Raw genomic sequence first — 15,322 nt, forward strand, 5'->3', positions numbered from 1 at the left:
ACCTGTTAACAATATGTCAAATGTTTAATTGTCGCTTTGGGGTTTTAAAAGCTTAAGGATGATTTCGAGGTTTGTGTTACCCCAGATTGCAGTCTTAAAGGTGTGCGTTGAGCTGATTGCAGTGCTGCTAATAAAACACAGGAGCTCCTAAAAGTCTTTAATGGGAGCTGTTTATTCTGTGCAGAGACGCTGTGTACACTGCAGCTTTGAAAACTTCCATTGAAATGCAGCAAAATGGAGTTGTTGAGTGCCTCTTGATACTCTGCCACATGGTCACTTATTTTAGCTCAGTGTGCGCGCATGCTTTCCACATGCTGTAAGCAATTTGTGTGGTAGTTGGCAAGACACCTGAGCCAGTGCGGTAATCTTTGGATCGTGCTGCTACATGAATGGTGGCTGGGGCTCTGTGAGTATCCTGACTGTCTGCCTGGATGCCAGGCCGCGGGAATGAGCCTTTCCCGCTGCTGTCTGCCTGTGAACGACACTCTTAATACCCACATTGTACTGGGAAAGTTTTTCTGCATGAAAGACTCCTCTTTCCCCAATATTAGTCTTGTTTGAGTTTCTACAGAACTTTTTCACCAATTTGCAATTTTTCACCCGGTGCGGACTGAAGGTGTCATTGTTTCCCCTCTGCCTTCACCATTCAGTGTTCCTTGAAGCATCGTTTGACAGTATATTTATATTTTTTTGATATTTAACCATACACGCTCAACCCTGCCTTTATTATCTTTGCAAACAATAACAAAGTAGTTTACACAGGTAACTGTGACAATAGTATCATCAAATTCTTTAGATGTTGTTTTCTGCAATAACAGAAAAGGTGCTGATGGGAGAGTTTTATCAGCAGCATAGTTCACTAACTAATGTTAGCTCCATAAGCAGGCTGAGAAGCTGATTTATTTTACTGTATTGTGAGAATCTTGTTAGGAGGGTTTTAAGTTTACAACAGGCAAAGACTCGGCATGATCATCAGCGGACCAAAGATTTCTGCTAATTTCTGTATTGCATGGTATAATTGACTTCATGCCTCATCTTAAAATAAGAGCTAACTTCCTATCTTATTTATGCTTTGTTTTGCATTTTTAGGAAGGGAATTTTAAGACTAACTTTAGGACAAACTCAAAGCTAGGCTCGAGTGTAAATTCTCCCAAAATTTTCAGTTAAAAGCAGGAAAAAAACGGCTGTCTTTAGTCCAAAGTCAACAATACACAGTAGATATGCTAGATCATTTTTTTTATCTTTAGTAAGCTGGTTGAGAGGTTACAAACAGGCTCCACCATCCAAACTATTTAAATGATAACAGCCTCGTGTACACCGCTTCAACATGTGGAGACAAATCCAAGCGTCACAGACCTGCTGCAGCTAGTTATGGCTGCTAAGCTGGGATTGGACAATCGTTGTTCAGGGTTGGGGTTTAGCCAACGGTCAATGTAGCATTAACTACTTTTCCATACACATCTCCTTACATAAGATCTGTGTGCAAAAGCTGTCTGTGATCTACTGTGACCATATACCATTTTCCGAGTCTCTCTCTGGTCATTAAATGTTAAACACTGACTTTAATGCCTGTGGTCTCTTTCCAGACTTTTCTCAGAGCACACTTTAAAAAGTGCCAACTGCGCCCACACCTTATTAAACTACTTTTATTGAAAGCTATTCTGTAATTTTCAGTATTTTCAACTTAATATCACATTGTTCAAATTGTTTTATATACTTTACATGTTAAAGTTTTATGTGGTATGGTTTGCTTTAGTGATACTGTGGTTCTCCGGTTGTAGTTGTTTTATTTAAAGAGGTCATTTCCCCAATATTGTAAAGAACCCAAGGTAAAATACCTTTTTAACCTTTGGTAGTAAACACCACTTAGTAACAGACAGTCTGCACAGCTCCATGATGTAGACTATGATCATGAAGGTAACTATGAAAACAACTGTATGAGGTAAGTATTGTGGTTTTTGTGCCTTGAAACAAACCATTTCCAATTATCTTCTCCCGTGACGGGCTAGAAGAGGTGCTGAATACGCAACTCTTTCCATTTACCACCAAAACACGGAATGATTCCAAAATCTCAAATGAAATTGAGCCTTTGAGACACTTCCTGGGCACATTAGATCACTGCAGGTCAAAAGGACATAATATGGCAAATGATCAACGTGTTCCACATTGCTGTAAATCTACAAAACTGGTAATGACTTTAATCATTTCTGGCTCATATTGGCCAATAAATACTAACTTCCAAAAGTCATGGACATCTCTAACAGGGCGAACATAGCTTGAACACATTTGGCTGATTTTCCCCAATACCCAAAGCAGTACATTTTACTGGGAACAAACATACTCAATCCCAAAATGCATTTATAGTTTTTATAGTTGTTTTAATACATCTAATAAAGTAATAACTATATTCAAATACCCGCTCCATTATGGACTAATCTAAACGGTGATGGCTTTTTGCGTCTGTGACTTCTTTCTTTATCCCGTGTTCTTTGAAAGCTTACACTGTTTTTTCAATATATTTGGAGCTTGTCATAAAATGATTTAACTTGGCTATTTCTGCAGTGATTTGACAGTTGAGCCAGATGGAGCATATGTTAAAAAGCTTTGGCCACTTTTTCACTTGCAAAAGGTGCTTAAACAAATATCACTGACTTTTAAGTTGGGCCAGAGCTGAAAGTTTTGGTGGGTGGGTGGTAAGACAAAGTGTCTTCGTTTCAGTACGTTATGGGTTATTGAAAACAATCCAAACCATGCTGAACTGATTTGTATATGCACCAATCACACAAACTCTGCATTACTTTGTATCAATATCAATCAAAAGAACATAATAAAATACTTGAAGAGAACAGTGCATCGAATGTGGAAGGATTTTCAAGAAACAAACTAAGATGCATGTAGCCTGGAAAAAAAAGCTGCAGTAGCTGCAAACGCAACACTGACTGAGAGAGACTCATACAATACGCAGGAAAAAGACTTTCTTCAAACCAAATTGCGGTGCAGTAAAGAAATGACACAGGATTTGCAAATACTTGCTGTATTTATCAGATGATTTACGGTATGGAAACTGGTTCACCGCGCTGGGGTTCTGATGTTCTGTTGTTGTGAACAAGCAGTGAAGTCTGTGAAAAATATCATGAATTACATCAAGGACCTCATCCAGCACAGATTGGACACACTGAGCGTCCAACAAATGTCAAAGGAACAATGGAATTTCAATGGATCAAATCCTTTGTGCATTTCAGATATTTCTCATAGGTCTGATGCTCCTTGTGTATGATGAACCCACTTCCTTCATCTGTCTCACATTTTGTTTTAGTCTGGATTTTAGGGCGGGAGACGTTTCAGCTCATGGCTGGATGGTGATGTCATCTCCGAGCGAGTCCTGAAGTCCTCCGTTTTTCTGCTTTATCCCAACGAGACCCCGACCTGTGAGGTCATCCTGAACAGCCTGGGAATTATCAATAGCTTGCCTTTTGTGTTTGCATATTTATTAAACAAATTAAACAAGTTAAAGTTATTATTAGTGTTTTATGCTATTTGTCAAGGATATTGAGAAACTGTAAATGATGATCGGATGAATTTCAGCCATTGGCCCAGACTGTGCTTCTTTCACATCAAACACATTTGTTTGGTGAGAGAATTTACAAAAGCAGCCAACAGTTTTTGTTCATTTATTATTTGTTGGAATAAAAAGTTATTTACAGTATGATGAATGCTCCTTCTCTGTTTAAACCTTTTGCTCATGATCCAGTGGATCGGAAGGTAGAGTGTGACCTTATAGCAGAATAGGAGACTCCTTCCACAAACATCCCGTTCTACCTTCTGTCAAATGTGTTTTATTGCGTTAGGTCAGGCGCTGGGACTGTGCAGGTTGCACACTGCACACTGTAATGTTCCTGGCGTCATTTAGGGAATCGTAACGTGTCAAGAAGCATGAGGCAGTAAAGCTGCTGCACAAAGAGACATTGTTACAGGCCGTTGAAAGAGGTGTTGGCAGACTCCGCTCTTCATCTTTCCACCCAGGACACACTCACCTACCTCCCGCGTGCAGTATTCATGACTACATGGTTACAGCCTATTTTTTTTGTTGTTCTTGGATGTTTTCCAAAGAACAGGCAGAATGTAAGAAGAACTCTGTGTTATCAGGATGAAAGAAACTGAGAGGGACAGAAACATTTCTTGTATTTTTTTATTCTTTATACATTAAATTACCACAGAACTTCGTACAGTGGGATGGTTTTGACCCAAGAACTTATTTCACACCAAGAACTTATTTCACAGTCTCAATTACTCACACACCACTTCCTGTGCAGTATCAACACAAATGCAACAGGAACTATTCGTTGGAATTGACTTCAGTTGGTGACAAACTGTGAGAAATATGTAACTACTTTAACTGTAATGTCTCATTGAAGCCTAATGAGCTGGTATGACTACAAGATTAACCTCAGGGAAGTGTTGAAGTTACCTAGCTGTCTTTGGTTTTACTCTTACTACTTCTAACAAATATGTTCAGTAAGTCGACGGCTGTGTTGGAGACTATTTTGCTGTTTCACTTATATTGCTTCTTACTGGCACGAGGAACAATGTCACGACCACTGCCGCTGTCGCCTGTCGAGGACAGAACCTTCAGTTCTGTCGCTTCTATTCTTGGATTGGATTCAAATTTAAGATCCAACCTTTTCAGGATTCTTTGCTAGCAATCTTTTCATAATGTGGATTTTCTTTATGTGGAGCATTCATGGGTTACAAGAATGGAGCTTTTTTTATATTTCTATTCATATTTATTGCTTTTGGCCAACGCTGCATTATCTTCTTCTGATTTGTTCTTACTGTTGTTGAGCTTGTGTGTTTTATCCAAGCTGTGATATCTTATCCAGCAAAAATGCCCAATTCTGTCTTGAGCCTCATATCACATCAAGCATGATTTGATCACAGGTGAAGGTGTTGGTTGATGCTGACATCTAGTGGCTGAGAGTTCACCAGCAACATTTAATCATGGTCAGAGAGGGCAAAAACACAAATAAATAGGTAAATAGAACCATTAATAAAATAAACATGTGGGGTCCCAAATAACTATCAGGCACACCATGATTTCCTACTCCTGTAAAGAGGCCATTCAGTCTCCTTAATAGAAACAACTAAAAGCGGTTTCACACAAGGTCACCTCTTCAATAATTTATCTCGTGAGTTAAGGTGCAAACACAACCCGTTGCATTATTTATGGGTGATTTTATCGCCGTGGCAGTAATGAAAATACATCATAGCCTCTTTGACATTTGTTTGCTTTTGAATTTTAATGTGGAATCACCAACGTCTTAATTAACTGAACATTTTAAGTGTTTTGTATTTTTAAATGAGACATTTTATAGAAAGAAAAGCTCAGTACAACAGAGCAAACCTGTCACCCCAAAGATAGACCAAATCTTGTACTTTAAAAGTTACATTCCTTCAATAAACCATTGCTGTCACAGTGTAATGGATCTAATAAATACTAAATGTAGCCCGAGGCCTCTGATTTTCTTTATTTCTCAAAGCAAAAACACTGCTTCCTGAAATTCATACAAAAAAACGTATATCATTCTGTGATGATTTGCTGCGCTAATGATATCAGAAAACAAAGCATTTACACAGGCTGAAATATAATATCACATAAAATGATCATTCACTTAGATTACAGTCAAACAAGCAGCTAACAGTTAAAGCAGCGATATTTTATTCACTCTGCTGAAGGTGCTGGATGGGAAATATGGATAAAGTGGTTTTTCTACACTTGGTTCTCAAAGAAAACATTCCTGGCTCAATTTTACATTTGTGACATGTTAACAGTCTGAAAGCTGCTTGTTCCCGTGCTCCGGTGCTTTATCCTGATGTTTCAGCCTTTCTTGTGTCACATCAAAACCATAAAAGTGATGGAAACACTTTCAGTTCTTTGCTTTTGAAAGTCGGGGGGGGTGGGGGGCTGGCTTTGGGATGATGACAACTCAATAACTTTAAAAACTATCTTTTAACGCTCCTGCATTCCTTCGTCTTAATTTCTCTTTTTGAACTATGGTTCAAAAAATGTTGGCTGCCATCAGTCAGAAGAAAATTGCTGTTTAAGAAGAATCTTCAGATATATGTAGCAGAGCTTTTATAAGTGCAGGCTGGCACGATCATTCAAAGCCATTACATTTGTTGTCGCCTGTTTCTCAGTGTCCCAAAGGAAAGTAATGGATAAACAAACATCAAATAATAACACAGATGAGTTTTGGCTGTCACTTGGAGCCCGACATGACGTGATGACGTAAGTATCACTTAAACACATAAAGGCTTACGAAACAACAGTGTCTGTGGTTCCGCTTTTAGCAGATTCAATGGTTGGACGTTTTTAGTCATCGTTCTGGTATTTGTTTTGTTTGTTTTATATACATGTCGACATATGTCACATCTTTAACAGCGCCTTGATGTCACTGGTATTAGTCACCAAGAGCAGTAGTTGTTAAGAACAACAACTTAACAACCGACACCATATGATGCATTTCTCCGCACAAACAAGTTCAGCATCCAAATCAGGGGAAATAACCTCTCTGTTTACTTGTCCAAGCAAATTAAAAGGCTGTCCTTTCAGATTCTTTATATTAACAACAGATTACTGCAAGAACAGTGATGTTTCACCAAGCTCTCAAGCCCCATGAAGCTCGCTGCAGTATTTTTATAGCACATATGCTCTATGGCTGTGGCCTTAGTCATGGATTAGTTTATGGTTCGGTTTTAGCAGCAGCTCACGTCCTTGTTCAGCAAACAAGCTTTGAGTTTGACTGTGTGCTACCTACACAGCTCCAAATGGTACAGACAATCTTCACCTTTTTATTTTCAGTTCACTAAAACATTTTAGTGTCATCTAGAAAAAAAAAAAAACATTTCAGTGTGGTCCTAGTTCAGGAAACACTTTTGATACTTCCAATAGTCTTCAGAAGATTAGTCAACACAAAAATTTTAGTTAAAATCAGTTACAAACCGAAACCAACTTTCGCCACTTTTTAGATAACACCATAATCTAACTGATTTAGTCAAAGTTTGCATGATTAAAAATGGAGCTCTGTTGAGAGGGTGTCTGGTCCGATGGTTTGAATTTCAGTAATAGGTTAAATCCAGACATAAAACAGCATAAAGCAAAACATTACAAGATGAATCCAAAGCAATCTAATGACTGTACTGTACCTACGATTATAAGGAACAATGTAAAACAGGTGTACAGCAGCAACAGCAATAAATCTCCCCCTTGTAATATTGGGTTTTGTCAGGACTGCATGAATAATGCTGATGTTATTCTGTAATTATCCTGATGGTAGTGTTGTACTAGTGTTGTGTCGTTAACCTATGATACCGTTGTCCATATTCAGTTATTTCAGAAGCTCTAAATGCTTTGTTTGGCAAATTGCTATAATTAATGCACTGCTTTGGCAGCACTGTAAGTAAATATAGTCGTAGCATTGAAGCCATTCGGATCTGAGTATGAATAGAGGTGCATTAAATAATAAACAAATAAACAAATATATGATGAAAATATTTGGAACTGCTTTGCATACAAGCCAAGTCCTAAACTAATGGCTCCTCCCCAATTCCTGCCCACAACAAATCTTCTAGATAATGTCCTGTGAGAATATGCTGCGCACATTATCTGGAATAGATGGCACGAATGGATTTAGCTGCACAACAAGATTCAAAACAACAAGATCTGACAATCAAATGAATATTAAGTTGTGCATACCAGTGAGACTAAACCCAGTATTCACATGATGTAACACTGTCTTCTTGTTGTTAGATGCTAAAACATAATGTTTCCCCCACTACCTGTTCAGCCTAATGTTGCTTTTGAAGTAATGCCATTACATTTTGCACCTTGACTTCAGGTCAGAATTAACTGGGCTGTGTGCCTCTTTGAGTTTGTGCTTTCCTTCCCAGCAGTGCTGTAGTCACAGGCCATCTCTCCTGACAGTAGCCTTCTACACACTCACTGGCTCCAAATGTCAGCCCATTTTTCTGACGATGCCCTGCTGTTACCACCATGATCTTGTTCCATCTGCGCTCCTACAGCTGTAGCTAACGTGCATGGAGTAACTAGCTTCAGGCTCATACCGTCGGTGCGGTGCACTGTAGTTACTAAGGGATGTAGGGAAAGAAGTGTGCAGCACAGCCATCCATTGAAAGACTTATGCCATACTTAAAATAAAGCAGTATATCTATAACAAAAACAAACAGCACACTTGGTGCACTCGTCACATTTTCTCAGCAACATTGTACAAGAAAGGAAAAGTAACAAAAATGATCAATCAAAAATGTTTTTCAGGAGTTGGTTTAGACTAAATCAAAAAATAATAATTTGATATACATTGAACAGGTGATTGTTGTGGATGTTGTTGCTGTATGTCTGATACAGGCTTAATATAATACAGTATATAATAATATACTGTACGTGTTTCCATAACTATTTGAGTTGTTAGTTTATTGCTTATTAATATTGGCTATAATTACTGTTCTTACAAATTGTCCTCTGGCTTTATGCAAAGGACAACCTTGCTACTGGCTGTGCTCCAGTGAAGTTGTTTACATGCACCTTCTCAACACTCTGTAACCGAGCCTCTCGGTCCAGGTTCATTAATATTCCAGATTCATTTTGTGCCACCTGAGGTGTGCACGTGCACAAAGGCACTGCTCTAGAAACAATGCAGGGACCTGCTTTGTCATTTGAAGAACAGATGATTTAGTCTAAAATGCAGTGGCTCACAGCTGATTGATTGATCCAAATGTGCTTTTTATTCCATAAAAGCTGTTAAAACACACGAGATGTGTCAAAATATTTTTCTGTCACAGTGACCCAGATTGTGTCACAGTACACCGAGCAGCCTAAGCAGATGTCCCTTCACTAAGTGATAAATTACAGCATGTGACATAGTTTCAAAAACTCAGAAATGTTCAGTGCACTAAATATAAGTGTGTCATATTTTACAATAACACAACTTAAACACAAAAACTGATTTTATTGACATCTGGAAATCCTAAGAATAATGTGATGTACCTATAAGACATTAAAAATAGTTGAGAGAGCCAGTTCCTTTTTCCACTTCCTGTTGGCAGGAAGATCATCAGTGAAAATAATAGGCTCCAGTATGGATTTCAAGCTGCCTGAGTTTCTTGTGCACTTTAATTCTAAATACACCATAGTGTATGTTGCAAAACTCAATAGTTTTAAACATTTATGGTCCTTACAATGCCCCTGGAGTGCTTTTGAGAAATATTGAAACAGCCAGAATTGACAGCGTTACAGATCAGTAGCTCCAGCTGATGCCTTTATCGCCTTTGCATTGAAGTCTCAGAGAAGAGTTCAACATAGGATCGCTGAAGGAGTGAGCTCTGAAAGGCACCAACTCATACGAATGCCGCCGCTACCTTAGGTGCTGTTATCACAAGTGTCATAAGTGTCGCGGAAATCTCAATTACAGGTGAATGTTGAACATGATGTCGACTCCTGGAGCGCTACAGGTTCACAAAGCCCTTGTTAGTGGTGTTGTAATATAAAGTAAATAAGAGCCAGACAATGTAAAGTAACTTTACTTTACAGAACAAATATTTATGGCTAACCTAAAGTTAGGCTTTCTGTTTGTTTTTAAATCTAAATGGACTCACTCCTCCTGCACCAGACACCTCCTGAAAGCACCAGTAAGCAGTGATGTGCCAGGCCAACTGTTATTCACATGTCCCAAGCATGATATAAGATAGAGCATGTCTTGAGTGGGATTACATGTTTATATCACAGATGGATGTGTCTTCAAGAGGCAATTAACTGCTAAATTTAATTTTCGCTGACTCTGAGAGAAAAACCATTAAAACCTCCTGAGAAAATCACACAGGATTTGACTTGGTAGAAATGATGCACATTTTATGATCAACTGAGGAAATAAGCAAAGGACCAAGTACGGTTTGGCTTTTTCATTATACCTCTCTGAAGATTTGCAAATTGTTTCTGTTCAGACTGAGCCACATAATTCTTAGCACATTGGGAGAGCACTCATCATATTAAATGTTTATCCAGAGCATCTGAGCTTTATTTTGGGGAAAAAAAGAAAATTATTTTAACTCTATACATGAAAATTTAATTCCAAATTATCACTGCACACTTGGAAAGCTAATTAAACCAGCTGTAAAGTGCTTGTAAAGCATGAAAACACTGCGCTTCACAAGACTTCTTTACATTTCTAATTTAAAACCAAACTCAGGTTGACCTGTTTTTCTGTCTGTTTGCAGCTAATACTAAGACTGAATTAACCTTAAACACACTAATAGCTCAAAGGATTCTTAAAAAGATTCAGATAAGTGCTGACCCATTACGGCATTTTAGTTATTACATGTTCTCTCTCGCAGCCATTTCCCAAATTGACTCCCTCTGATAAAGCCAAAGCAGCCTCAGATCTCTGCAAATGCTCATCCACATATTAATACTTATTTTCCTCAGTGTCTAAAACCTGCTGAGGATATTTCACAAAACTCCAGTGTAAGCATATCCCAATGTTAATGAATTATTAATCATACATTTGGAAATTAGATTCTTGCACATAACCATTATAGAGTAAAACCCCATATTCAGGTTTGTACTTCAGTTCCTCTGCGCAGAGCTTTGGTTTGTCAGCCTTGGGTCACCATGCTTAGAAAAATAAAAACATTAAAGTGATAAAAATAGGTCAAAATGGAACTGCAGCTCCAATCTATGACATTTTCCATCTTCTGAAAACTGGATTGTCAGCACACTGTACACACAAGGTATCTGATTCTACCATGAACTTTATACTATGTCCTATAAACAGCTTTTATCTATTCAACACATGCAGGCACATGAATGTATTTTGAGTCAGGAGTCCTGGTAGTTGAATCAGTATACAGATTAATATTGTAAAAACAAACAAACAAACAATACACAGATTATCATTAAAGGACAAATGCACTCTTTCTCCACTCTCAAAGTTTTTTTTACTGTGTCTCTGACAAGTCTTTTTAAACAAACAAGGCTTCTAACTCTTATTTTCCTATTACACTGTATGTGTTACAGTATTTATAATGTGCTTCCTTTAGCTGAGAACACACACCATCCTTTTATTATTACATCCATTTAGTGCCCTTTGTTTTATATGTTGTGTGAAAATAAATAACTATCTTAACCAAACATCGTATCTGTATATTGATGTGATTAAGAATATTAATGAGCTGATATAGTTTGGGGGAATAAGTGGCTTTTATTGCCAAACTTTTTGTTTTGCCAAAAAGTGTCTTGCATGCACCACAAGCCAAGTATGGTGTATGCAAGTGCAATGGTTGCCTTGAATGCTCAATAGAAGAAATCAATGGCTCTTCATGGCACAGTGGCCCAGCGAGAGTTCAGGAACGAGGCCCGAAAAAGGCCCAAAGCCACCTCCTCCACTCACAGCAGCTGCAATGAATGAACCCAGCTGGAAAAAAAGAAATCCAGGAAGTTGTGCGAGCAGCCTGTATCCTAGGTCCCAGTGGAGTTTCATAACTACAACAACTTTGGAAAATGATTTAGCAAATGGAGAAAGTGGATCATACAAGGCCATCAAAAGGACGTCACTTGGAGAGGATGAGATTTAAAACAAATTCAAGATTCATGGAGCTAATAAAGGAAAAACTCAGTCAGGTGCCATCATCCCTTCACTGACAGAGCAACTTCTGGAGAGCTTTGGAAAATTCTTGAGCCACAGCTTGAGGCACACTGCAGAACCAGTGGAGACCTGGAGACTTGCCTCATTAAAGTCAGTAGGTCTGTTCTGCTCAGTAGATTTAAAGCCTGGATCTGCCAACATGTCATTTTACCCAGAATTCAGTTGCCACTGCTGATATGAACACTCCGTATGTTTACCATGGAAGCACTGGAAAAGAAGATTAGCAGCTACTTGGGGGAAAAGACTAGAGCTGCTTCGAAGCCTCGTCTTTATCTATCCCCTAATATCAAGGTAAATAGTTGTTCAGGAAAGTGTTACTTTGTATTCTAGTCAATATTTGCATCCCGATAATGACCTCAGTGGATCAATAGAAAATATCTTTACAGTTAATTTAAAACCAAACTCAGGTTGACCTGTTTTTATGTCTGTTTGCAGCTAATACTAAGACTGAATTAACCTTAAACACACTAATAGCTCAAAGGATTCTTAAAAAGATTCAGATAAGTGCTGACCCATTATGGCATTTTGGTTATTACATGTTCTCTCTCGCAGCCATTTCCCAAATTGACTCCCTCTGATAAAGCCAAAGCAGCCTCAGATCTCTGCAAAAGCTCATCCACATATTAATACTTATTTTCCTCAGTGTCTAAAACCTGCTGAGGATATTTCACAAAACTCCAGTGTAAGTATATCCCAATGTTAACGAATTATTAATCATACATTTGGAAATTAGATTGCATAGTTTTCCAACTGAACTATTATTGATTAAAAAACCCATATTCTGGTTTTTGCTTCAGTTCCTGTGTGCAGCTGTGAATCAACATGCTTACAAAATGAAAATATTAAAGTGATAGGCAAAATGGAACTGCAGCTCCAATCTATGACATTTTCCACATTTGCGATCTTCAGAAAATGGGATTGCCAGTGTACTGTACATAGTATTTTCTTTCCATCCATGTCTATTTGATTCTACCACGAACTGTATAAAACGTGCAGTAAACGGTGTTTTCCTATTCAACATCAAGGAGTTTTTTTGCAGCAACATGTACAGTACACACTGATGCATGCATAGATAAATGTATTCTGTATTTTATGTAAAATATGTAAAGGTACATGAACACGTGAGCATTTGAATAAATACTTTACATAATGGGGGATGGGAATACTTATTATCACCACTATTAATAAACTCAAATATGGAAATGAATGATTTCATAAAAGCTAAAATGATTATCTCCTTCTCTATCCTAATAGATGATATCATCCTTTTTAAAACCCAATTTATTTGGAATTTATCACATAACTAAATCACTCACTAAGCAGTTTTGGTGGAAGATGCTGAAGCTGTACTTAGTAGAAAAATTCAGACAACTCTGGTGAAAACTGATGCTTCTCTCTGCTGCGGTTTCTATTTTGTGAATATTTGGCAACGCAGCACTGACACAGTGTGTTTCATATTGCACTGCTGTTTGATTGTATCATTTACTGGGGTTTATCATTAAATATGAAACATAGTCCTTAGAAACATCACCCTTTGCTGTCTAACCCACAACATATTCCTGCTTATCTCTGTTATTTCCTCGTTTTATGTCTTGGTCTATCCATAAGGTCAAGGAAAAGCAGGAAATTGGGTGCATTATACAGTATTTGCCTATTTGGATCCAGTTACAGGATATTACAACTGCAATGTGCTGCATGTTCCTCTTTCTCCAAGTCAATATGTGCATCCTGATAACGACCGCAAATGATGACTTCTTGTAATATCTACTTGACGTTGTCTGGCGAAACTGCCAGACATAAAGGCAAGATTCATTTTCACACCTGTTATATCTCTCCAGCTGAGCACTGAGCGAAAGCAGACATAAAACTTGAATTAGCATAAATGTGCCATGTTGTTGTAATGAAGATGTTCATAATGCATTTAGGCTTCACAGTACCCGATCTTTTTACTTTTTCATGGCTATTGTACACTTCTGTTTTGCTGACGTTTGAAGCCTGTTTATCTCCTCTGTTTAAGATTTAGATATTTCTATTATTCACGTCCCTGATGAAGCTTCATGAGCCCATTAGCTTCAAACACTGGCAGGCTGCATGAGGTGCCAGCAACAAGCTGTCTGTGACTAACGCTGTGTGCCTGGTACAATCAGCCACTGTGCTATAGCAGTATATCGTTGTCTGACCATACACGTCTGTCTGTGCGTACATGCATGTTGATGTGATATGTAAAACACTTCTGATGTTATCTAAGTCGTGGTTTTCATGTGATTGGCAGGTGTCACAACACACAGTGTCTTGCAGCTCACTGCATATGATGGGGCTGTGTAGCTGCACACCGGTCAGAATGGCAACTACAACATCTAAATCACCAGGTGGTTAATGTTGGGTCGGATCCATTTGGAAGAAACCACAGAAAATTATATGGCAACGTGGTTTTCACAGTCTCAAAAACCTTCTCTTCTTTATTCATGCGTTTGTCTCATTGTGGTGACATTTTAAAGAGTCAGCATACTTTTTTTATTTATCAGTCTTCAATTGAACCTGACTTGATCCTTACTATTTATCTAAACTCCAGTCAGCCTGCATTGTACTATAAGGTCATCCTGTTTTTTTGCTTTTATTACTGTTTACTGTTTTTACATATACTGGTTTCAGTGCTTTCTTTCCTATGTATACTATGTAAACTTGAGCATGCTGGCACAACAGCTTCCTTTAGGTAAATGAAGTCGTGTGTTCTCTCTTATCCACATATATTAATGTACATTCGTTCACTGCGTGATCTTCTTTTAGTACTTTTTAGGGTCATGGCTGTACTTATTATTGGATGAGCTTCTGTTTAAATATTCCATGCACACATTCATGTCCCCCTCAGAGTAAATAAGAACAATCTTTTCATCTAGTGTGATCATCAGGTCAAATTTATATTTTATCCAGTAGTTTGCTCTGTGACTAAAAACGTGCGAAAAATAATGACATTACCTTTGGCCTCAAGTTGTATTTCATGTTTTCTGCTAATAAGGAAATGATAGCTTACTAACACTAACCAGACTGAGAACACAACACATGCTAAGTAAGTATAATATTTTTTGTAGCATGTTGTTGTGTTTGTTACATCACATTTAAACACTTAGGAAATTTTAATTCTAATTGAGAAACATAGATTTTTATGTGTTTAATTTTTCAAATATAATAATATAACTCAGACAGAGGTGTTTATCATGTACAACACGTACATGATAGTGAAAATCTCTTGAGTGAATTAGGGTTAGGGTCAGGGTGAATTGAGAAATTAATGTGACTCAAATCTGATGCAACACTGGGTGTGGATTGTCATGCCTGAATGTAAACTATGTGTTGTGTACTGTGATTGTCTCAGCAGGAGTGGCCAGGCCTTTTCTGAGAACTATGTTAATTTTACCCTTTAGGTGGATGGAAGTTATTTCTCCATCAAACTTTTCAGGTTCACTAACGAAGCAACTGTTCCTTGTTCTTAACTCACCAGAGCACAGCAGCTCTTAGTGCCACTTGATCCACCTCACCCATCCACTCGAATGACGACTTAACCGAGGAACAAAGCAAAAGCAATCCCCGCTCATTTGACTACCTGTGAG

The sequence above is a fragment of the Anabas testudineus genome, chromosome 3 (genome assembly GCF_900324465.2).
Source record: "Anabas testudineus chromosome 3, fAnaTes1.2, whole genome shotgun sequence".
Lineage (NCBI taxonomy): Eukaryota > Metazoa > Chordata > Actinopteri > Anabantiformes > Anabantidae > Anabas > Anabas testudineus.